General features: G+C 42.5%; 1 protein-coding gene across 4 annotated transcripts in view; it reads right to left on the bottom strand.

Moving 5' to 3' along the window:
• The window catches only part of DACH1 (dachshund family transcription factor 1), a 519,370-nt gene that overhangs the window by 224,603 nt on the left and 269,302 nt on the right, over nt 1-25,465 (bottom strand). The gene's annotated exons all lie outside the window — the stretch shown is intronic.

Raw genomic sequence — 25,465 nt, 5'->3', positions numbered from 1 at the left:
TTGATCTCTAGTTGTTGGATGTTTGTCGTTTTGGTCTTGTTTTTTTAATAAAATTGAGCTCTCTATTTCCAACCTGGTGTGGTGTCTTTTTATGCGTTGTTTTGTACTGGTTTACTGTTTGAAGTGCTGTACAAATAATTTTCACTGCCTCTTAAATAAAGTCTGACTGCTCTGTGCCAAGCTACCAGAGGGTGAGCACATAATAAGTTAGGGTGTGTTGTGACTTACCCTGACTAGGACTGTGCTTCCTGCTTGTACAGAGTTCATGCCCCTGCCAACCTGAAACCAATTTCTAACACAACACCCTTGCATATGGATAAGTTGAGATTTACCAATTAGCACATAGGTCTTATTGTAAATTGAAAACCCAATAACAAACCAGCTGATGTGCAAGTTTCACGTCCCTGGTTTGGGAGCAGTGATAGTACATCGGGCCCTAAGAGCGCTGTTATTGAAGCAGGATACTTATCTCATTTATGCAGCCTCCATTTAGATTTGTTCAGTAGTGCATTAATTGTAATTTAATTCATGTAGTGCTTCATATTCCTGAAGTGGTGCCAGAGCACATTTGCACTTTTGGGGGACGGGTAACATACTGCTCTGTACATTTTGAACCACGAATAACAGTTCAGTGGAATTAATATGGACTTTTAGTCTCTATTCTGCAAAATACATACCAATACAGCAACCTCATTGCCCAATGACATGGGGACAAATTGGAAAAGCTTGGACGGTAATCATGTGTAGCCAGTAATAGCAGCTTCCTTCCATTATGGGTTTTGGGGCTAGAGGAAGGATAGCAGGAAACAGGCTTTTAATCTGTTTACTTTATGTAGCATCAACTTGTTGACCATCCCTTAGAGCTCCCAAAGAAAATGTGAGGCTTTTGAAGAGCTAATGAGGAGAGTAAGGGTTCGAATGTAAGATGTCATAAGGGTCAACAACAGCTTGCTATTGACTTTTGTTGAATAAACGTCCATGTAGAGCAGATATAGTTTCTGTCTAAAAGCAAAGATCTGTTAGTTAATGCAGTTGAGGCAGTGCCTTGTGTGCCTTGCTTTTTGACTGTATTTGTCTTTCTAGGTGTGCTACACAATGAGTGCTGAAATTCTAGGATCCTTGTAACAAGAGGTAATAAAATGAAAATGTCACTTACCCAGTGTACATCTGTTCGTGGCATCAGTCGCAGTAGATTCGCATGTTCTGCAATAGCTCGCCATCTGGTGTTGGGCCGGAGTGTTACAAGTTGTTTTTCTTCGAAGAAGTCTTTCGAGTCACGGGACCGAGTGACTCCTCCTTTTGTCTCCATTGCGCATGGGCGTCGACTCCATCTTCGATTGTTTTTCCCCGCAGAGGGTGAGGTAGGAGTTGAATTGTAGTAATAGTGCCCATGCAATGGAGTGACTAAGTATGCACCTATTTAAGGTTGAGATGATACATATATAAATAATTGAAGGTAACTTCCAAACTGCTACAGGCTCCCGGGGAGGCGGGTGGGCACATGCGAATCTACTGCGACTGATGCCACGAACAGATGTACACTGGGTAAGTGACATTTTCAGTTCGATGGCATCTGTCGCTGTAGATACGCATGTTCTGCATAGACTAGTAAGCAGTTATTTCCCAAAAAGCGGTGGATCAGCCTGTAGGAGTGGAAGTAGTCTGAAATAATGTCCTTAATACGGCTTGACCTACTGTGGCTTGTTGTGCGGATAACACGTCTACACAGTAGTGCTTGGTGAATGTGTGAGGCGTAGACCATGTGGCTGCCTTACATATTTCTTGCATTGGGATGTTTCCTAGAAAGGCCATGGTAGCACCTTTCTTTCTGGTTGAGTGTGCCCTTGGTGTAATGGGCAGCTGTCGTTTAGCTTTAAGGTAGCAGATTTGGATGCATTTAACTATCCATCTGGCTATACCTTGTTTTGAAATTGGGTTTCCTGCGTGAGGTTTTTGAAATGCAATAAAGAGTTGTTTAGTCTTTCTGATGTTTTTTGTTCTGTCAATGTAGTACATTAATGCTCTTTTGACATCTAATGTATGTAGTGCCCTTTCAGCTACGGTATCTGGCTGTGGAAAGAACACTGGAAGTTCCACTGTTTGATTTAGATGGAACGGTGAAATAACCTTTGGCAAAAATTTAGGATTGGTCCTTAGGACGACTTTATTTTTGTGTAGTTGTATAAAAGGTTCCTGTATAGTAAACGCCTGAATCTCGCTTACTCTTCTTAGGGAAGTAATGGCGATGAGAAATGCCACCTTCCAGGTTAGGAACTGTATGTCGCAGGAGTGCATGGGTTCAAAAGGTGGACCCATAAGTCTAGTTAGGACAACATTTAGGTTCCATGAAGGAACAGGTAGTGTTCTTGGTGGTATAATTCTCCTAAGGCCCTCCATGAATGCTTTAATGACTGGTATTTTATATAGGGAAGTTGAATAGGTAGTTTGCAGGTATGCAGATATTGCTGCAAGGTGAATCTTAATGGAAGAGAAAGCTAGGTTAGATTTTTGTAAGTGAAGCAAGTAACCCACTACATGTTCTGGAGTTGTGTGTAATGGTTGTATTTGATTAATATGGCAGTAGCAAACAAACCTCTTCCATTTACTTGCATAGCAGTGCCTGGTGGATGGCCTTCTTGCTTGTTTTATGACTTCCATACATTCTTGGGTAAGTTGTAAGTGCCCGAATTCTAGGATTTCAGGAGCCAGATTGCTAGATTCAGCGATGCTGGATCTGGGTGTCTGATCTTTTGGTTGTGCTGCGTCAACAGATCTGGCCTGTTGGGCAATTTGATGCAGGGTACCACTGATAGGTCTAGCAGCGTTGTGTACCAGGGTTGCCTTGCCCAAGTTGGTGCTATCAATATGAGTTTGAGTTTGCTTTGACTGAGTTTGTTTACCAGGTAAGGAAGGAGAGGGAGAGGAGGAAAAGCGTAAGCAAATATCCCTGACCAGTTCATCCATAGGGCATTGCCTTGGGATTGTTTGTGTGGGTATCTGGATGCGAAGTTTTGGCATTTTGCGTTCTCCCTTGTCGCAAACAAGTCTATCTGAGGTGTTCCCCAGAGTTTGAAATAAGTGTTCAGAATTTGGGGGTGAATTTCCCATTCGTGGACCTGTTGGTGATCTCGAGAGAGATTGTCTGCGAGTTGATTTTGTATCCCTGGTATAAACTATGCAATTAGGCGAATTTGGTTGTGAATTGCCCAATGCCAAATTTTTTGTGCTAGCAGGCTTAACTGCGTGGAGTGCGTCCCCCCCTGCTTGTTTAGATAATACATTGTTGTCATGTTGTCTGTTTTGACGAGAATGTATTTGTGAACTATTATTGGTTGGAAAGCTTTTAGTGCTTGAAAAACTGCTAGAAGTTCTAGGTGACTGATATGCAGTTTTGTTTGATGTACGTTCCATTGTCCTTGTATGCTGTGTTGATCGAGGTGTGCTCCCCACCCTGTCATGGAAGCATCTGTTGTTATTACGTATTGTGGCACTGGGTCTTGGAAAGGCCGCCCCTTGTTTAAATTTATGTTGTTCCACCACAGAAGCGAGAGGTAAGTTTGGCGGTCTATTAACACCAGATCTAGAAGGTGACCCTGTGCTTGAGACCACTGTGATGCTAGGCATTGTTGTAAGGGCCTCATGTGCAGTCTTGCGTTTGGGACAATGGCTATGCATGATGACATCATGCCTAGGAGTTGTAATACCATCTTTGCTTGTATCTTTTGTGTTGGATACATGCGTTGTATGATGGTGTTGAAATTTTGAATTCTTTGTGGACTTGGAGTGGCTACTCCTTTTGATGTGTCTATTATGGCTCCCAGGTATTGTTGTACCTTGCGTGGCAGAATTTTGGATTTTGTGAAGTTGACGGTGAACCCTAGTTTGAAGAGGGTTTGTATGATATGATTTGTGTGATTTGAGCACTCTATTAACGAATGGGCCTTGATTAGCCAGTCGTCTAGATATGGGAACACATGTATCTGCTGCCTTCTTATGTGTGCTGCGACTACCGCTAGACATTTGGTAAAGACTCTTGGTGCGGTTGTTAATCCGAAAGGCAGTACCTTGAATTGGTAATGTATTCCTTTGAATACAAACCTTAGGTATTTCCTGTGCGATGGGTGTATTGGTATATGGAAATAAGCATCCTTGAGGTCTAAAGTTGCCATGTAGTCGTGCAGTTTTAGCAATGGCAATACTTCTTGTAGTGTGACCATGTGGAAGTGGTCTGATTTGATGAAAGTGTTCACTACTCTGAGGTCTAGGATTGGTCTCAGTGTTTTGTCCTTCTTTGGTATCAGAAAGTACAGTGAGTAAACTCCTGTGTTTATTTGTGTGTTTGGCACTAATTCGATTGCATTCTTTTGCAATAGTGCCTGCACTTCTATCTCCAGGAGATTGGAATGGTGTGTTGTCAAATTTTGTGCTTTTGGTGGTATGTTTGGAGGGAATTGTAGAAATTCTATGCAATAACCATGTTGGATAATTGCTAGAACCCAAGTGTCTGTAGTGATTTCCTCCCATGCTTTGTAATAATGACCTATTCTTCCCCCCACTGGTGTTGTGTGGAGGGGGTGAGTGACCTGTGAGTCACTGTTTAGTAGTAGGGGCTTTGGGACTTTGAAATCTTCCTCTATTTCTAGGGAATTGCCCTCCTCTATATTGTCCCCGAAAACCTCCTCTATACTGTCCCTGGTAACTGGACGGTGTGGCTTGTGAGGTGCTGGCTTGTGTGCTTTGACCTCGAAACCCCCCTCGAAAGGGCGTTTTACGGAATGTGCTGTAATTCCCTCTGCTCTGCGGGGAGTAGAGTGCGCCCATGGCTTTGGCAGTGTCCGTATCTTTTTTGAGTTTCTCAATCGCTGTGTCCACTTCTGGACCGAACAGTTCTTTTTCATTAAAAGGCATATTGAGAACTGCTTGTTGAATCTCTGGTTTAAATCCAGACGTTCGGAGCCATGCATGCCTTCTGATAGTTACAGATGTATTAATTGTCCGTGCAGCTGTATCTGCAGCGTCCATGGAGGAGCGGATCTGGTTGTTGGAAATGGTCTGTCCTTCCTCGACCACTTGCTTTGCCCTATTTTGTAAGTCCTTGGGCAGATGTTCGATGAGATGTTGCATCTCGTCCCAGTGGGCTCTGTCATAGCGCGCAAGTAGTGCCTGGGAGTTCGCGATGCGCCACTGGTTTGCAGCTTGTGCTGCGACTCTTTTGCCAGCTGCATCGAACTTGCGGCTTTCTTTATCTGGGGGTGGTGCATCTCCAGATGTGTGGGAGTTGGCCCTTTTCCTAGCTGCTCCTACAACAACAGAGTCTGGTGGCAGCTGTGTAGTGATGAAAACCGGGTCCGTAGGAGGCGGCTTATACTTTTTTTCCCCCCTTGGTGTGATTGCCCTACTTTTGACCGGCTCCTTAAATATGTCTTTTGCGTGCCGGAGCATACCAGGGAGCATAGGCAGGCTTTGGTATGAGCTGTGGGTGGAGGAGAGTGTGTTGAACAAGAAATCATCCTCGACCTGTTCTGAGTGGAGGCTTACATTGTGATATTGTGCTGCTCTAGCCACCACCTGAGAGTACGCGGTGCTGTCTTCTGGTGGAGATGGCTTTGTAGGGTATGCCTCCGGGCTGTTATCTTCACTGGGGCGTCGTATAGGTCCCATGCGTCCTGATCTTGGTCACCCTGGCTCATGATGGTGTGAGCTGGGGAGTGTGATGGAGATTGTGCTGGTGAAACGTCAATCACGGGCGGAGGAGAGGGTGGTGGTGTAACTCTTTTCACCACTTTTGGTTGTGGTGTTTGTTCCGTCTGGAACTCCAACCTCCTCTTTCTCCTAATGGGGGGAAGGGTGCTTATTTTTCCTGTCCCCTGCTGAATGAAGATACGCTTTTGCGTATGGTCCACATCAGTTGCTTGTAGCTCTTCCTCAAACCTATGCTTCTGCATTTGGGAGGTTAGCGAGTGCTCTTCTGTATAAGAGCCTGAAGCTGGGTCGCTTGCAGTTTGTTTCGGCATCGAAACTTTGTCTGCGTGTTTTTTCGGCTCCGAGGTGACTTTTTTCCTTTTCGGGGCCGAAACCTCTCGGCGTCGATCTATTTCGGTGCCGCTGTCTCGGCGTCGAGCCGTGTCCACACCGGCATCTCGGTGTCGAGGCTTGTCTCCAGCACTTTCTCGGTCCCGAGAAGGCTGCGTGCCGGTGTCTCGACCGGAGTCGGACGATCTTGGCACTGTTTGGGCCTTTTTCGGTGCCGACGGTCGGTCACCGAATTTATGGGTCGAGCCATGGCCTGGTGGCAGTGGCGTCCCCTGGGCCTTGTAAATGTTTCTCTGTGTGGTTTTCGACGTCTTACTCACGGTTTGTGTATCGTCGAATCCTTCGGAGTCTGAGTCTTGGATCGAGAAGGTACCTTCCTCTTCCTGTTCCTCGAACTCCCGTTGGGCTGTCGGTGCGGACGCCATCTGAAGTCTTCTGGCTCGACGGTCTCGGAGTGTTTTTCGGGACCGGAAGGCACGACAGGCCTCGCAGGTGTCTTCGCTGTGCTCAGGTGACAGGCACAGGTTGCAGACCAAGTGTTGGTCTGTGTAGGGGTATTTATTGTGGCATTTGGGGCAGAAACGAAACGGGGTCCGTTCCATCGGCGTTCTTCAGCACGCGGTCGGGCCGACCAGGCCCCGACGGAGGATCGAAAAACTACCCCGAAGGGCACCGGAGCTCTTCGATCTTCGATGCGGTGTTGAATGTAAGTACGCCGATCCCGAACGCAACAATACCGACGAAAATCTTCCGAAATTAGCTAATTTTTCGTTCCGAAACTCGGAGCGACAGGAACACGTCCGAACCCGATGGCGGAAAAAAAACAATCGAAGATGGAGTCGACGCCCATGCGCAATGGAGACAAAAGGAGGAGTCACTCGGTCCCGTGACTCGAAAGACTTCTTCGAAGAAAAACAACTTGTAACACTCCGGCCCAACACCAGATGGCGAGCTATTGCAGAACATGCGTATCTACAGCGACAGATGCCATCAAACATGTAGTTATCACATTCTCCAACAGCTAATGATGCTCAATAATTTTGCTCTTGGTGCACAAAGTATTGTGTAGTCAAAAGCATTGTTTTGTTCCTTTAAATAGTTTCATTCTTGGGAATAATGTGTTGTTATTTCATGTCTACGACGTAAGCATGACAGCACCTAACAAAGAGAGGACTGAGTAAGAAGGGTCTCCCACTCACAGACAGGGTTCGGCTCAGTCACAGCCACACCAGCTGTCATCCTCGCCATACTGCTGTGATTTAATTAGTCTGTTTATGTGCTGTATAATAATATTTCCATATTTATGAAGGGGCAAATGCGGTAGGGACTTTGTTCACTTTCTGATGTTATCTACTGAGAATAGTGACTTGCATCTGATGCAGGGTTAAATTACCATTCCTATCAATTCAAGCTGTTGTTAAACTGTTCATTCAAGAATGATCCTTCATCCCTTAAGAGCGATGGTGGTGGGAAACTGCTGACCCACATATTAACAAAATTAGAGATATTAAAAAGTGCTTTATGTAAGGATTAATTCAAAACCCTAATCACAAGTGGCTAATGCATGATGTCACTCGTTAATGTGTGTGCTTGCATATGATTGCATTTCACTATAACATATTTTGCATGATAGAGACATACTTGTAATACCTTTATCCATAGCAATCATATGAGCATCAGTCTACCTTTTCATCGACACCAAGCTTAGAATCAAGCGCTACTAACTTATTCAGAAGACTGTGAGACTACACAACACACAACAATATCAGACTCACCAAAGTCCCCTGGGGTTCTGCAGCGAACTCATCTCCACCTATTTTAATCTCCATACCTAGGCCTTTGAAAGGAGCACAATCCAATCAAAATCTGACAGACCATAATGATCATGAACATTTAAAAAAGGTCCTGGATACTTTTAGATAAATTGAAAACATAGGAATTATGAGCTGAGCTTCTCACTTGACTGAATCCCTGTTTTATGAGCTAGAGCTGTTTAAATAATAGTCTATTTGTCAAGCATATACTCCTCACTAAAGTGGTTTCTTAGAGCTGCTAACCAAAGTTCATTGTTAGACAACTTAAGCATACCGATTAAATTAACCTCAGAAGTTTGAAAGACTGAGCACCCGGACCAGAATTAAAGCCTTTGGACCCCCAGGTTAAAAACACGGCCCTAGAGTGGATGCATTAGAATGGAAAGCTACCAGATTAGCCTAGGTCATTGGCCGAGTTTGTTTCTGTTGACTGATTTCAGACAGTTACAGAAGAGTGGATTGGCTGGGGGATGCTAGACTGGCAGAATAGGAACATATGTTTTTGTAATCTAGCAACAGTATATGGGTGAAAGTACTAGTAGGTCAGTGGAAGACAACATATTAATTAGGTATGTTGGTTTTTCAAAGTCTAAAGATTTGGAGGTGATGTGCATGCACTGAAGATGACCATTAGTCACGCTGTTGGTCCAACCTAGGTAACAGACCTCGTTAAGCACTCAGCAAGTCACTTGTTTCTAGGAACTGACTCACATAGGTGCAAGATTGAAAGCTGAAAAACTGCACCAGAGCAATAGAGTTAATATTACCTTAGGAACACAAGGCCTCATTTAGAAGAGGCCTGCGCCGCCGGAGCATCACTTTTTAGAATGCTCCGGTGGTGCAGGGCCTTCAATAATATCTATGAGCCAACGCAAAGCCACCCTGTAAGGTGAGACAGTGCTTTGCGCTTTTTTGTCTTACTCTATGTCAAGGAGGCATTCCATGGGTGTTGTAGTGGGTTTTCCCACGCAACACCCATGGGTTTTGAGACATTCTCAGATTTACAAAAATCTGTAAATCCGGGAATGCGTCAAAACTGTGTGCCTCCTAGGGAAGGCATAACACGGTGAAGTAACTTTATTTCTACTCGTTTTACTCTCTTTCTGTGCGTGATGCAATGCCTCTTGTTTTTTGTGCAGGAAGGCTCTCTTTCCTGCACAAAAATGATTGTGCTGACATTGCAGACACCCTTGCACCATGTTGTAAGGGTGACTGCATTGGCGATCGGTAGCAAATTCTGTGTCTATGCTGGCTGAAAGAACAGGAATACATTGTTTCTCCTAGATATGGGGCATTCCTGCCATTTCGATTTGGTGTAGGGCAGCATAGCAAAAGGCTTGCAGCCAAGTATTTGTAAATAAGGCTCTCATTTCTAAATGTTTAGGGTTCACAAAAAATTACTGTAGTTCTGGAAATCCATGACAGTTATAGATTTCCTGGACCACTACAGTGGGTAGACATCTTGTAAGAAGAATTCCCAATAACTCAAAAGGCTGCAAGCATTGAAACTCAAATTTGAATTAGCACATGCAACTGCTCTTTTGTCATTGTTTTCCATTGGGATAAAACTATTTCCCAATATGGAAGTACTTCCTTTACATCCCCATTAGATAAAGGCCCACCACCACCAACAAAAGGCAATTTCACAGATCTTGGACAGAAGCAAATTCAAAAGTGTTTCTAAAGTTATTACACGTCAATGTAAAAGAGTGTAAGGGTTCAACTGTGAATGCAGGGGACCTCAATTAGAAAGGACCACCATCCTGCCCTTAATGCTAGTTTTTTGGATGCAGCAACACCATGTGAAACTGGCAAAATAGCCACATTTATAGGTTCACCTCATGAATGATCTCGAATTTACACTCACAAGCTAAATGTGTTGAGCCCTAAGGACAACTTACAAGCAGACAATTGGGCTCAAAATCGCTATTGCCCTTGAATAACATTGAATAGCAATTGTGATATAATTGCCACTTTGTGGCTTCTTAAGAATGACAAGTAATACTGAATGATAATTAGTGCGATGTGGATTTAAAAATAACAAAATGCAAGATGGTCAACATATAACAGTCCCCTTAAAGTACCTGTGGAATCCAGCAAGACAATAATAATAATGAAAAGGGTTCAGTATCATTAAACCTGCAGTAACCAGGATTGGGTACATTGAGAAACTTTCTAATTTGTATAAATAATACTTGGTTACACACTTAGCATGAAACATCATTGCTATTTGAGATCTGTTCAATGCATAGCCATTTATCAGCCTCGGTTTTATATTTTTGTTTACTTATCTTTGAGTGTTGACTTATTGGGGAGAAGTGTGGCTCCATGGTTAGAGCGGCAGACCCTGAAGCAGAGATCTGGCTCCAGACCAGGGTTCAAGTCCTGCTTCGGCAGGTCTTGGGCTCAATTCCCCTTGGCCAGATAATTCTCGCCTCGGTGCCTAATCTAATTCATGGGTCCCACTCTGGGCAATAGCTTGCTTAATCTCCACAACGGCCCCAACAACGCTTGGATGCCTGGCTTCACCCTGGGGGTGCTCAGGAGTGGGCACCTCACAGGGAAAAGCCAGGAGGGGTTCCATAGCGGTATGAGTACAGCGCCTTGAGACCCTAACGGGTGAGTAGTGCGCTATACAAGTGCTAATTTACATTAACACAGAAACCTTCCTGTGGCTGACTGGTATTTTTGATTCCAAGTTAATCATATTGTCTGTGCTAGTGATCCAGTTTGTGTGGAAAGGGCTAAGTACTAGCCCTAAATCCCCTCCCAAGAAAGCCTTATTATGTGTATTTAACTAAAGAGCAAGAGTGGATTGGCCATTCTGACACACTTGCGTATCCCAGGTAGGCTAAGGGGTATGCAGCTTCATTCAGTGCAAGATGGGCTGCCAGGACCCACTGATGTCTCTACATCCCATTCTGGTCAAACCCTCTTGCAGCATAGGGCTTTTGTTTTCCTGTCTGGCCCTGCTGAAGTAAGGCTAAACTAAAAATTATAAATGCAAGCATACCTTTCAGAAGTGTGAATAAAAGACAACTGAACTCTAGGATCTTTTGTAAGAAGTCATGCAGTATCCGAGATCACCAATATATTGAACTCCATGCACCCTCTCGCCTGTATAGATAACATTGGGTACACACTGGTGTTCAAGTGGTAACTGATAGCATGAGGAAAGCAAATGCATGTATTTTTGTACTGGGTGGAGAAATGAGTATTTCCAACAGGACGTAATAACAGAGCATCCTGCATAAATGAGGGAGGGCCACAATGGAATGCTTGATTCACGGACTTTGTATGACGATAAAATTGCAGCAGAGAGCAGGGTTACTTGTTTTTAAAAAAATATTTTTTGTACGAACATGGCCCAAAGGTATAAGAGCACTTTAGAACAGGACCGGTTTACACACTTTTTGATAACTATTTTCCGCTCCCATAAACCATCTCGACGAAGCAAGCTCAGGCTTCTGGTCATCAGAAAAACCTGTACACTAACTTGTAAAACAAATCAACGCACAAGAACTCAATGAGTTAAACAATATCACATTTATAATGAAGCTATGATAATATCAATGAACTGGAGACAGTTTCTGAACATGCGTGCTCTGGCTTTTTCACCCAGCCCTTCGGAATCTGCTCGCAGCACTGCCAGCTTAACCAAAAAGGATTAACTCTCATATCCAACTGAGAACACAGATAATTCTCAGTAATTGGTAAAAAATGAAGATGAATGGGGCTGAGAGATAAGGAGCAATTAGCTCATCAGCAGTTACAGCTGTGCACTCAATCCGGATCCATCTCTGGAGTCTCAGTTCCATTTAAAGAACCCAAACAGAAAATTTTCACTCCACCCTCCTCCTCCCCTGAAAAAAGGGAAAAAAGATTTGTCATGCCTGCCCATCATTGCCTCTTCTTCTATCCTGCTGCCCTAGCATGTACAGACACCTGCCACAGCACGCTCTGTAAATGACTACTTCTCCCAGGACCTGTGGCTGATGCCAATTTTTGTAAACTTTGTTTTAAAAAAAAAACAGAAATCAAATGACTACTGTAGACACTCTTAAATTCCCTGTCAATCGTTTCATTATAGAAGCATCATCTGTTTGAAAATACCAGCAATTCCCTCATCTAATTATCGGACGGATTTGAGGTTCATTAACATCGCTGAGGAACAGAATTAGATGTGCCACTGCTGTGTTGTGCAGAGTGGCCTGCAGTCTTTCGTTCCTGTCACTTGTTCTCTCAAGGTCTTCGAAACTAGTTCTTCCTGAAGTTGTTATAGACATACTGTCATAAACATAGAATGCCATATTTTTCAAAAAGTTTTAATCTATTTCCGGACATTCACAACGCCACATGGTGTGGATTCTCACATTTTGGGAATTCATAAATGTTTTCCAGGTTGTGGGTAGCAAACATCAATGTAACAATAGCCCAGCAGCCCCTGTGGTGAGGGCAGGTGGGCGAGCTCCAGGTGACCCCTCAGCATAGTACACTGCGCATGGGCTCCTGGTATGACAGCTCCTCAGTGGGTCAGGGCCATGTTCTTTACAGGGGGGGGCATCCTCAAATTCCCTTACACGACTGGTCACAAACTGTGAGGATTGTAGTTTGCCATACAAACACCTGGAAAACTTTCGTTAATTTGCTATAGTGATATGCTGAAGATTGCAGCATGCCCATTTTCATACAGCGCCCAGGTGCACATGAGGTGATATAATTTGGGTCTGTTCCTATTCCAGATCCATAATGGCGTTTGCTCTTCACCTTGACAGGAGTAAATCTCCAACCAATGGGAGAAAGGGGATATGTTGGTAAAACGTTTATGAACATTTATGCGGTGGTGTTCTCACGCTTTCCACTGCTTCCTTGCCTTCGAACGCCCCTTGCAATGGGACTACTCAGCTACCTTATAACACCATTGTTGGGTAATAATAGTGCATAGTACAAAGGATTTATGAAGGCAATGCCAACTTGCAACATGAAATCGAGGTATTTGCATGTGTAGGTTGGATTTACACATATAAATTGGCTTGTGGTTCTGTATATGTTAATACTAAACTAACAAAAATTACCTTGGGACAACAAAAGGTTGACCACGCCAGAGACATATGTATCCCCTTCTCCATTAGGAGAGAAGGATCTGCAGGAATCAGAAAGAGGCATTTGGCACGTAAACCACAGTTCCAAACTTTAAATCCAAACCTGTCAAGTTTCTAGAAATGATAAAAACCGCTGGCTTGCCCATGCACGACACATAGGAAGCTGAAAATGTCAAAACCACCAGCATAACTTTCAACATAGCTCGTATTGTTTTATGATCCTGTTATTCCAGCGCGGCGTACAAATGCAATCCTGCGTTTCCTAACTGTGTTTAGAAATGCAGAACACCAAAGTCTTTTTAATTGCTTCACTTCCTTGAAAAAATAGAACATTTTTTGCATGAATACAGCTTAAACAATGAGATTTTCTTGGAACATCTGTTCGGAGATCACATTTTGAATAGATATGAACTCATTTCCTACTAAAGAGGCAATTTACTATTGTTGATAGCTGTTTACAGTTCCATGAGTCAGATATTAGCCTGTGGCAAAGGTCTCTCACAATCCTTGGAGGATTTCTTAAATTGTTTACGCAGTGTTTTCATCATATAACATTCGAAGGAAGCACAAATTTCTGATACTTTTCCTGCGCCTTTGTGAATTAGAGACCAGGCCGGGAAGCACATGGGATTAATTTCAAACATTTATGTGGGAGGCGTCCTTTCCTCTCCTCTGATTGCCTCATGGCGTCAACCGCCCAACATCGCGCATGCTTCAATAATAGAGAAGGCGGCCTATATGAACATGAATATTCATCGCATTTGACGTAAATGGGAAATATTAATACAAAACTAGTGTGCATATTATCCGATTTGCAAGTTTCGCCTCTCTTGACTATTGTCTTGAAATGCGCGTGTCGGTGTATATGAGTGTTTATTTTATATGAATTTCTTATTCACACAACTGTTGCCACAGAACTCAGCCCGATCATTTTTCAGCCTCTAATCCGCCATGGAGCTCTTATCAGCCAGCCTGTCACTAGACAATCCTGGCTATAAACAAGAGATTGCAAAGACATCCCAGTAATCAATACCAGGGCGGCTACAGTGGAGTCCTCCCCCCAAGACCACCGCATGTCATTTGTCTTGGCATCTATTCCTATGGCCAAATGAAGCATTAATTCAAATCATAAATCTGTGGTGATTTAAATCTGGGAATGAACACCTGCCTGCTTCTGTGATTTATTTTGTACATTTCAGTAAGCAGCAGATTTGTCCATGTGAGCTGACAGGTCACCTTCAGATGCCAGAGGCAGCCTGTTTATCACCATGCAGATGGGCATCTCCTCTCTGCGACTGTATATTAAGCTAAGAGAAAAGGATTGATTGTAGAGTGTGAGGAAAGCATCGTGGACATGCATGCTGCTCAGCTCCCTGATGTGTGATCCCTGCACGGACGGCTCTTCTCTCAAAGAGATATTCTGACTGCGAAAAAAGCTGCTTCAAGGTTATAATGTGAAATCAGAGGACACAACAAATTACGGATTTGAGTGAGTCACAATCTCGTGTAATGTCTGCTTATGCTTATAGTGCCAGGCCTGTGATATGGAAAGTTTATATATTCACGTAAATATGTACCACACTCAGGCCCTGATTTTAGAGGGTTTAGCACCACTTTAGCGCTGTGTCATTTTTTTTATGCTAAGGCGGTACAAAGGTAGCCTTTTTCCCATGCCATATTTACAAAGTGGCACAATGCATGCATTGCGCCACTTTGTAACCCTTTCCGCTGCATTATGCCTGCGCCAGACATAATGAATGCAAAGTGGGCATTCCCCGTTATGGGAGCCGGAAAAATAGTGCAAAGAAATCTAAGAGATTTCTTTGTGTCATTTGTTTCAGTACTTTTAACACCTGCCCAGAGCAGGTGTGAAAAGGATGCACATCATTGTTTACAGTGGGCCTCAATGGGCTTTGCAGGATTAGCATAAACATTTTTGAGTCTAATCCTGCAAAGATACAAACTAGCGTCATAAATTTTGACGCTAGTTTCCTAACTACCACCATATTGCACCATATCTTAGATACGGCGCACACATGGTGGCATTAGGGGGGCGCTAAAGGGTCTTAAATCTAGCCCTCAGTTTTTGTGATCACTTTAAAATAAGTTATTTTGATACCTTAAAGTGTTTAATTAATAGCAATCTCAGAATCTGACCTCAAGTTCCTTGATATTAATAAGCATTTCACCATCTGGTAAATTCATGTTAATGCTTAATAAATATTTCAGATGCAGACGAGTGCTTTTCTTTATAGAGTCACGTATGTTAAAGTTGAACTCTCGCTCAAACCTATATACCCTCTGACACCCTCTAGCACAGTCTTCCAAGGATGGTTTAAAGTGTGGTCTTTGAGACAGATGTAACTGTCTCACCAAACAATAAAATAATAAAATATTTTATGGATCCATGTATGTATGCATGTTTTATGCAATACAAATAATACAATCATTTTCCATATCAATTTTTTGGAAAAAGTGTAGTGTGGTGAGACAGGTAAATCTGTCTCAAAGAGGTGCTTTTTGTGAAAGGATGTTTTCATTCATTGGTCTGTTAAATTGTCATTCATGTTTTGCTTCCAGCCATCTCAGCATGGAGCAATGGGTCATTCCACTTAACACAAAGGCACCCTTCACTTTGAGCAACTACACAAAGCCTTTGCATTACTCATATCTACCTAAAACAATTATTTTCTCTTCAGTGATTAATTTGATTCAAAGTGTGCTTTTTAAGTTATTCAATTTTTACATTAACTTTAAATATTGCTTATTTGGCTGGCCTGCACTTTGGGTGCCCATTAGGTTGTGATTTATTTTCTTCTCCTTTTTAGTTCGAGAGTGCAAGCCATTTGACCTGTTGCAAGTATTGTGGGCTTTTGACCACACCCATCACTTTCAGTCATTCATTAGGTTGCCTTTCAAAAATCCCTTGAAGTCGTTGGTAATTGCTTTACGTTTGTCCACCTTGGGGCGCTTTTGTTACAGCCCTGCAGACTGACCCAGTTATACGGATAATTGTACAAGTGCCAATATACTTCAGCGTAAGTGAACTATTTTTTTATTTTGTCTCTCCCCTCCGTGCTCTATGGTAGCCATGGCCCTCACAGCGTGAACACCATTGGTGGTATTGGAGCCTGGTCACATTGTTTCACACTGATACTTAATCAGAGTAATTTATTTTGGCTTTCCCCTTCATGCTCCATAGCTTTCCTAAAAACACTTATAATTGCTAAATTCTTTACTGAACAGCACAGAAATCCACAACGTGGCTCTCCCAGTGCAGTGAGAGAGCCAACACTACAATATTCACTGCACTCAGGAAAAGTCACCACATAAGAAAACATTTTCTCTAGTAACTGTGGTGGTCCTAGGACAACAGGACCACCTTCAAAACATTCACCACAACCTGTTGTTTCTGTCTGAATCATCTCTGAGACCCCACTCTAGGTTAGTGGGGACTTCAAAATAATAACCCCTCCCTCCAGTCAGTGTCTCTTTAATTGCTCTCATGGCTGGAACTTTTGTTTTACAGCTGAGAGTAGTTTGTATTTTAAGGGTCTTGTTTGTAATATCATTGCAGTAGGCCTGCTAACCATGAAAATGTGTACTGCACTATACTCTATAGGGGCTCAATATATGGTTACACTGTAATACTTTCAGTACATTTCTTTTCATATAGTTATGTCCTTTAAGGGCTATGTTTCTTACAAATGTTATTTTCATTGTGGTGTTCTCTAGGGGCTGATCTGATCCTCACAGTATAATGCCAAACATTTATTTCTGATAAAGGGTTTTATTGGATTTATAAGATAATTGTGTATGTTTTATTAATCTCTCTTTATTGCAGTTATGATCATGATTCAGGCCAACTTAACATCCTTTTTACATTAAGACTGTTTGAAAACTCTTGATATGTTTGGGTGACCCTTCTAGTTTATTTCTCTTGTTACTCCTCTGTGCCTGCCTTGTTTTGGGAATCATGTTAGCCAGCCAGCAATTCTGATGGTGGGGTGGTAAAAGTGGCATTCTATTGGTACTAGCATGGCAGATTTGAATTAGGATTCTAAATGTAACATTTTCATTTTTGATTGCAGATAAAGGAAGAAGGTAAATGGAAGTGCTTTAGTTATATGCAGGGCCACTGGAATTATGTGGCAGTAAACGATCACATTATAAGGCAAGGTTGACCAATTTATGTGGCAAGAAAAGTTCAGTTATAAATTTACAACACCAATAGCTCTAACTCAAGCAAATGCAAGACCTACTGCATTCAAGTGCGTGTTTATTGTTTCTGGTATGAAGCCCTGAAGTGACATTGAAATATTGTAGCTGCTTGTAACATTAGTGTTTGGTTAGGTTGTGATTTAATATTGTCCCTTTCACAAACAATAACAATAAAATGCTTTGTGCAACTGAAACAACTTTTCAATTTAAAAAAAACTTAAGTGGTAAAATGGCCACATCAGTGAATATTTTCAAAATGCATACTTTTTATTGCAAACACTTGGCGGCCATGTATAAGTAGCAGCATATTTTTTCCTTTTAGTTTTTGTAGCATACGCTTGCAATAGAAAACGTAGCCATCGAACACGCTTGTCAATGCTAGCCCTATTGGGCTTGCCAAAATGTTTGAGTTCAATGGTCATATCAATGAGAGTTTAAATTGGTTAAAAGCTGCTGCTGTCTACCACCTACTTCCTCAGCCGGGAGCACATGCGCTCTGTTTGGTAACTGCCAGGCTGATGGCATCAATGGCTACGAGGTTCATGCCGGGCACAGTGTGTTGTCTATAGTCATGCAATCGAGTAGTTTCCTCGGGATCACCTGTTGTCTTGTGCATGTTATCAGTAAGCAATAGCAAAGTGATGTAAATAAATCAGCTTTTTGCATGAGATTTACCCATATATTTGTTAATGATGCTCTAAATAGCATTAACACTGCTTAGGAGTCCTGTCACCATAAACATCTCCCTTGAATGGAACTAAACAGATAGAAAAATTTCAGGAAAAAGAAAAATAACATAGCATTACGTACTTAAGGGAATTCCATTTATGGGTAGCTTTCGATGAAAACATCATGAAAGAATGGATTGACCAAAATAAGATCTTCTGCTGATTTGAAACATTAGTCAATAATCCAACCTGTGACCACAACAATATCTAGAAACATATTAAGCCATTGAGTTTCCAAATCAACCTATGCTAAACAATAAAAATAAAAAAAAATGTTCTTTTATCATTAGTAAAAAAAAAACTTTCGGAAGAACTGCTAATATGCATCGTGCTTGTCTTGCAGTTCAGTTGTAAAAGGTTGTGCACCACTTTTATATAACCCTTGACTTAAAATGCCTAACCATTACATGTATTTTGTAGTGTTACATTGAAATTAGTTTGTGCTGTCGGTATTTAATTGCCAACAACACATGTAGATTTAGGGTTCAAAATATGTGCTGGTTTTTTATTTAGCTAGTGCTTTAAGACCAACAGTTGCATAAGATCATATCACACTGACTTGAACACAGCACCCTTTGATCAGTAGCCTTATGTTGGAAATGGCCCTTTCTGCAGGGTCACCCCAAACCTTTTGCCTTTTACCCTCCACTTTTTGCTGAATTTGCTTTTGTTGGCCTTAGGACTCCCAGCACGTTACCGCTGCTGACCAGTGCTAAAGTGCATCTGCTCTCTCCCTAACATAATGGTTTTATTGGTATACACCCAATTGGCATGTTTTATTTACTTGTAACTCTCTTGCCAAAGGGTATACCATATACCCAGGCCCTGGAAATAAAATGCTATTAGAGGGCCTGCAGCACTGATTATGCCACCCGTTTAAGTACCCCTTCAAACATATCTTGGCATTTAAAATTGTTTGCCAAGCCTTAAACTCCACTTTTATGACATATAACTCACCCCTAAGGTCGGCCGTAGGTGGCTCAGAGGCCAAGGTGCTATGTAACTAAGGGCCAGATGTAGCAAAGGGTTTTACCCATTCTGTGTCTATGGGAAAATTCGTTGGTACATATGGCCCTAAATGTTAGGACATGTACTTTTAAGTTTTACATGTCCTGGTAGTTAAAAACACCTACATTTGTTTTTCACTAATGTGAGGCCTACGTCTCTCATAGGGTAACATTGGAAATTACTTAATACACTTTTAAGATGTAATTCCTGATTAGAAAGGGTTAGCTGTAACATGTTTCACATCACTGGAATGGTAATGATAAAGCCTCTTTACTGGTAAAGTTGGATTCAACATAACTATTTAAAAAATGCCACTTTTAGAAAGTAGGCATTACCTCTGCTCTTACAGCTCTGTGTGACTTCAGCCTGTTTCCAATACATGTGTGGGGTGGGTGACAGCTACACTTTCTGCATTCTCTCTATACAGCCACAAACACAGGGAGGTTTGGTGTGTCTGAGTGCTCATCTGCGTTCATCTGCATTCTGATGACACTTCCTGGGTAGGAAGGTAAAGAGGGGCAGACACATACACCTGAATAGGCAGTATCTGTCCCCACACAAAAGGCTGGTTATGCCCTACTGATAATCTGGAGCCAGGTTAGAGGAAGAAAGGATATTTGTGCACTCTAAAGACCCTTCTTTGAAGTCGCCCCCTCGTTCATGGCACATTTGGGTATAGGTACGGGGTCTCTGACTCCACCAAATCAGACACTTCTGAACCTACAATGGTAATCTATCTGGAGAACTTTTGTGCTGGACTGCTAACTTGAAAGGACTGCTTTGCCTCCCTGCTACCTTCTGCTCTCTGACCTTGCTGAGGGAGAGCTTGACTCTGTCCTGCACCTCTAAGTGATCACACAGGGCTTGTTAGCTTGCTTCCTGTTGCTAGGGAATCAGGGAAATCTAAATCTCTATCCCTGCTCCTGGTTCACTGGAAGTAAACCCAGGCATTTGCACCAGTGAAATCAGTGCATCTACTGCCTCCTGGAAATGGCACTCGGCACATCAACTTTGACTCAGCAATGAAACCACAGCATCACCACCATAGCAGGAGGAAGATTGAACATCCCTTCGACAGCATAGAGAAAACTGCTGCATTGGCTTCAAAAATCAATGCATTGTGGCTTTGACACTCACCTTCAGAAATTAGAGCATCACCATCAACGCAAGGGAAAAATCATGCCATCCCTTCAAAAGTGGGAGTGATTTTGATGCATCTACTAACACATGGTCCCCTCTTCTCATGCTTGCGACCAGACAAAGGTACTCTTTTCCCAAGGCCTGCCTGGCTACTGCACCTGGCCCGCGCGCCATTGTGGTCGACTTGAACTGTTGACTTTGCCCCATCCAGCACGCCTCAAGTAACTCCAATGAGCTGGTTGTTTCTAAGCTCTACAAATTCATAACTCGACTTCGACTTATTTGACTTTCATCTTTTTAGCCTTGATCTATTTGCATTGGCGGTGGTCCGATTGCCACCACGAGTCTGGTGGCCCTAGGACTGCCAGTCTTGTAATGAGGACATTCGACATTCTCAATTCAGAGAATCAAGATTTGGGAATCTACCTGCGGAAAATTTTATCTTCTCTGCTCCTTCATTCATTTGAATGAGCAGTGTGTTGAGTAAATCGGACTTGAGAGGGTCCAAATTCACTTCAGCAATAACAGGTCTGAAACATATATTGAACTGAATGAAAGGGTGAAAGCCTGAACTTAAGTGGTTCAAATACACTTCTAACCTTAATTGGCTCAAAAGGTAATCAACCTCTGACATTCAACTGGCCTGTTACTCCTGACACTCCTTCTTTCACAATGTCCTTTGCCAAAATCCTGTAGCTAGATGTGCAGGGTGTAGTTCAGAATTTTCAATGGGTCTGTATTAAATTAGTATAATCCTGTAATCAATCTGCTCTCTCGGTGTAGACACATAATCCCTCCTAAGATGCCTTGCTAAATTAAACAACTGTCAAATCAAACAACTTCACAACTTTGGATGAGCTTGAGACACCGAAACAATGAAGCTCACTGGCACTGGAACTTCTCATCTTCATTTAGCATGATAGACTATAATCTCTTACAGTGGTAATGATTCTAACTTGGGTTGTGCATTATTTGGTATATGCCAAACAGTACTTAGATAGTCAGAAGAAAGGCAATCTGTGCTATCAGTTCTTCCTTGTCAGGCAGATTGGATACTGGTCGAAAGTTGTTTAAGTCATTCTGGTTGTTTAAGTCATTGTTGCCTGTTTTTTTAGTAGGGGAAATACTTGGCCCATTTTCAGTCAATATGGGAGGAATCCTTGTTGGAGAGATGAGTTTACGATTTATGCCCATAAGGTAGCGATGAATTGGTGGATCTCTTTCTGAAGGTGTGAGGGAATGGGACCATCAAAACGTGTGGTAGGTTTCATTAACTGGGTGGTTTTCTGGATTGCCCCCTAATACAGTGATCCAAAACTGTTCCAGAAGGCTTCATTTTTTGGGGGGGCGGTTGGGGAGTGCTGGTCAGTATTCTTGTTTTGTGCTGTGAGCTTGGGGTTGGTGGGTTCCTTAGGTTGCGTACTAGTTTGGATGTGAATAGAGTTGCTTGTTTTTGCAATTTTTTATTTAAAGAAAGTGGAGAAGTCCATCGAGTTGTTTGTAATAGTGGGTTCTGCAAGTTTTCCTGATTGTTGTTTTATTATAGCAAACATTTTTGGGCCTGTTCTTTGCCCTGTTTAGTTGATGTCTGATCACTGTTGTTTTTGCATTCAATATAGGCTTTTTGTATGAGATTCTGTGACTTTGCAACTTTCAAGAAGGATGATGTTTGGGTCCTTCCTCGAAAGTCAATCCAGATGTCTTAATTTTCTTCTTTCGTTGTTCATGTTTTGGTGTAACCGCAATACTGAATAACATTTGCCTTTTTCTACGTAATAGAACAGCCTTCTTAGCTATGTCAGTAAAACTGCTGTGATAGAGATGTGTCAGTTCCTTAACTGATGCTTGGTCTGTCTAAGGTTCCCAGGAGGTTTGGCATAGGCCCAGCAGTTCTGTTCTATCTGCAGAGGTGTAGTCCCTCATCCATGTTTTTTTCCCTTCTCATTTGACCCTTTATTTTTGTTTATTGTGCAGATATTTGGAAACACATTTGATGGTGGTCTGACAAGTCTTTTGGGGTGATGTCTAGCATGTTAACTGAGTCAGGATTAACTATGATGAGGTCAAGTGTGGCACCTTTGTTGTGGGGTGGGCCATTGCATTTTTGAATAACGTTGAGTTCCCTAAGCAGAGTACTGAATGCAGCCACTGTGGAGTCTTTGCCATTGTTCCAATATAGGTTGAAATCTCTTGATAATATTGTATTAGATATGAAGTAGCTTTGATTGTCATAGTTTCCATAGATAGCTCCAGGAAGACTGTGTTGTTACCCGGTAGATGGTGTAAAAGGAGCATTTTTACTAGCAGTTTCTTTTGAAGCTTGGTTGCAGCTCCCAGGAGTTCAAACAATGATATCTCCTCTAAGGATAGTGAGTTTGGTGCTAGGGTGTTTCTGTTAATTATTGCAAGACATTCCCCGGCTTCAATGTGTGGTCTAGAGATAAAATGGCAAAATCCTGGGGAATGAGAACGTCCAGTATAGGAGCTGCCATTCTGTTGAGTCAGGTTTCAGTTAGGAACAGATGTCCAGATCAAATCTGCTATATCAGTTGCATGTTTTGCAGCTGATCTGCAATTGTGCAGCATGTATTTCAGGTATTTTTACTGTTTTGTGAGTTACTGTGTTGGATGTTGTGTCCATTGCGATCAGGTCATTGTGTCTCTGGTGTTTGTAGGTGAATGTCTTGACGATTAGAATGTTTGGTGTCATGTCAAAGGAGGTTTTCAGTGCTCACTGATAGAATATTAGCAGAGTGTTTATCTCTTCTTCTGAGTATATTAGCAGAGTGTTTATCTCTTCTTCTGAGAGGTGATTGTTTGTTCTTCTTGGTCAGTGCAGGTTGTTGCCTGGGGGAGGTGTGAGTCTGCTGTTGTAGATAGGTTTTCTGCTAGAAGGTGAGTCAGTGCACTTGGTAGTGGGTGTGTACATCTTCTCTAGTGTGTGTAGAATGTGTGATGACTTTCTTCTTCTTGACCCATTCAATGCCTTCCCTGAGTAGTTGCAAGTTGTCATTGATTTCGATTATGGGGAGTTTGTGTTTTGTGCACAGACAAATTGCATTTTAGCTCTGTGTGAATGTTTATGGATTTATAGGATCTGTCTGCGTTTTGGCTTCTTTCAGTTGCTCTTTGTCTGGGGGATGTTTCTTGGGCACTGACCCACTTCTAGCTGTCAGGTAGTTGCTCCTTGGGCTGACAGGGTTGTTTGTATAAGGATCTAGCTGGAGTGTTCATGTAGGTGTTTGGACTGTTGGGCTACAATTGTTGTTGGGTGGGATTCTTGGTGCAGAGTTTGTGCGCTTAGGGTAAAAGCTGGGAGACATAATATGAGATGGGTAACTAGTAAGCTAAGCAGAAATGTCTTGCCTTCTTAGGTAATTAAAGAGAGAATCAAATGTTTGTAGCCCCTTGTCTAATGCTTGGGTAAGGATGTTGCCATTTTTGCAAAGTGAGAAGGTAGCTTTCACGCTGAGTGAGGGAGAGGGTGCTACTATGAGTTTGAGATGATAGGGGATGTTCTTTGAGGTGATGACTACTTGGAGGAGTAAAACACATTCCACAATCTTGCTGTGCATGTCATGTGTAAGATCAGATTGGACTTTACTGCTCCTTTTGAGAAGCAAAGATAAGAGGCGAAGATGAGAGCTTCAGGATTGCTCCTTAAAATATTGTGTTTGATTGTTTTTGTTCCATTTTTGGATGTCAGGCGGGTAGTTGATTCGGAGTGATTTAATTCCTAAAGGAGAGGGAGTGAGAGCATCTGTACTTATGTGGCTCAGCATCTTTCTCTATAAGTGAGACCAATGTTGGTTCCCCTCTATCAGGAGAGAGGATCTTCCCTTCGCCGCTACTAAGCGACAAACCACAATGAGGTAAGTGATACCACTTTTTACTTCTCTTGTCTAACAATTGCTGTCTATAATTTCACGTTATACCCTGGGTGTTTTGAGTCTGATTTCTACAGATGGCCATGATGGGGTAAATTCTTGCTGGATATTGAGTAGTTTTGGTACTGAGTATGTTTTGGGTAGAGGCTTCAACTTTCCTTAAATCTGCAATTCAAGGGTCTTTGAAACAAGCAGAGCGGTTATCTGTGTTTACCTATTGCAATATGGCCATCTCAGATAGATACTTTGAGGTTACAAGTCAGCTAATCAAAGGGACTTAACGATGCTAAGCACAACACACAGAATGAGAAAAGAAAGCCATTAAATAAGAAGAAAGCAGATAAAGGTGATAATGAAGCCATCCAATTCGTAAGCCATGATCTTAAGTTTGATGAGAGAAACCAGTCATCTCTCAATTTGTTGTTGCAGGGGCAAGCCAAAAATCATTCTTCAAAGATGGCCATCCCCAGTAACATGTTAGTCCTCTTTCTTATATCATTTTTCTTACAGTTTAGTTGCAGGGGCAAGCCAAAGAACAGCATTTAAAAATGGCCACTCCCCCCAGTGGTAAGATCAGTCTTCTTTTTGTCATCATTATTTAGGTATCAGACATTTTTGGTGGCCAGGGAGAAATTATGATATGCTGGCCAGAGGAAAATAAAAGAAAGCCCAAAAATGGCCCCAGATACACTGACCTTCGACTTCATGTGAAGAAGGGAGAGGAGCATCCCTCATTCCTTACTCTGGAGCAGGAAGCCTCTGTTGTTGTTCCGTTTCACTCTTCCCCTCGCTTCCCTTGCACAGCTACCAGCTTCCCATCGGTACTGCCCTCACTTCCCCAGGTCTGTACCGGCCCAGAGCCATAAAGCACATCACTCATGTACATCTGCCCTGCACACCATGTCACTTTTGCAGTATATTCCCATCATCTCTGCTTTTGAGTACAACAGGGGATGGTGTTTGCAAACCCTGTGCCGCTCACCGGAAGATCTCTCTCCAGCACAGAAACCTCTCATGAGTAGTGCTCTAATATGGGGAGGGGGGCGAGTGAATGACTTCAGGGCAATCCATGTTACTGCGGGCTCTTCATGTGAGTGGCAGTTGTGCCCACCCTGGACATCCCACATTGGTGTCAGCAGGCAGAAACCTACTTCCACCACAGTCCCACTGGCTTTCCTTCTTGGGTGCTAGCGAGAGCCAGCATTGCTCCCACCCGGAGGGAGCAGCTTTTCTTTTTCTCCCGCTAGGCAGGAGCAAGTCTAAGTTTATCCCTGCGCACAACAGCTTTAAGTGTGACATTTCTCTGTCTTCACTGGTCTCACACCATCATCTCTCTCAGTAAGACACCCCATTCCATCTAAAGTACATACCAGCTCTATTTGGCTTTTGGTAGAACTATGTTTGCCAGATACATGTTGGCTCTATGTCTAAGCTAAGGGCTCTTTATTAAATGCTGCCTGGGTGTAAAGCCTTCTTAACTGAGAAAACAAACGTTTTAGAATAGCATCCAGGAATAAGGACAACCACAGAGG

The sequence above is a fragment of the Pleurodeles waltl genome, chromosome 8 (genome assembly GCF_031143425.1).
Source record: "Pleurodeles waltl isolate 20211129_DDA chromosome 8, aPleWal1.hap1.20221129, whole genome shotgun sequence".
NCBI classification, from domain to species: domain Eukaryota; kingdom Metazoa; phylum Chordata; class Amphibia; order Caudata; family Salamandridae; genus Pleurodeles; species Pleurodeles waltl.
This window is presented reverse-complemented; position numbering and strand designations above follow the sequence as displayed.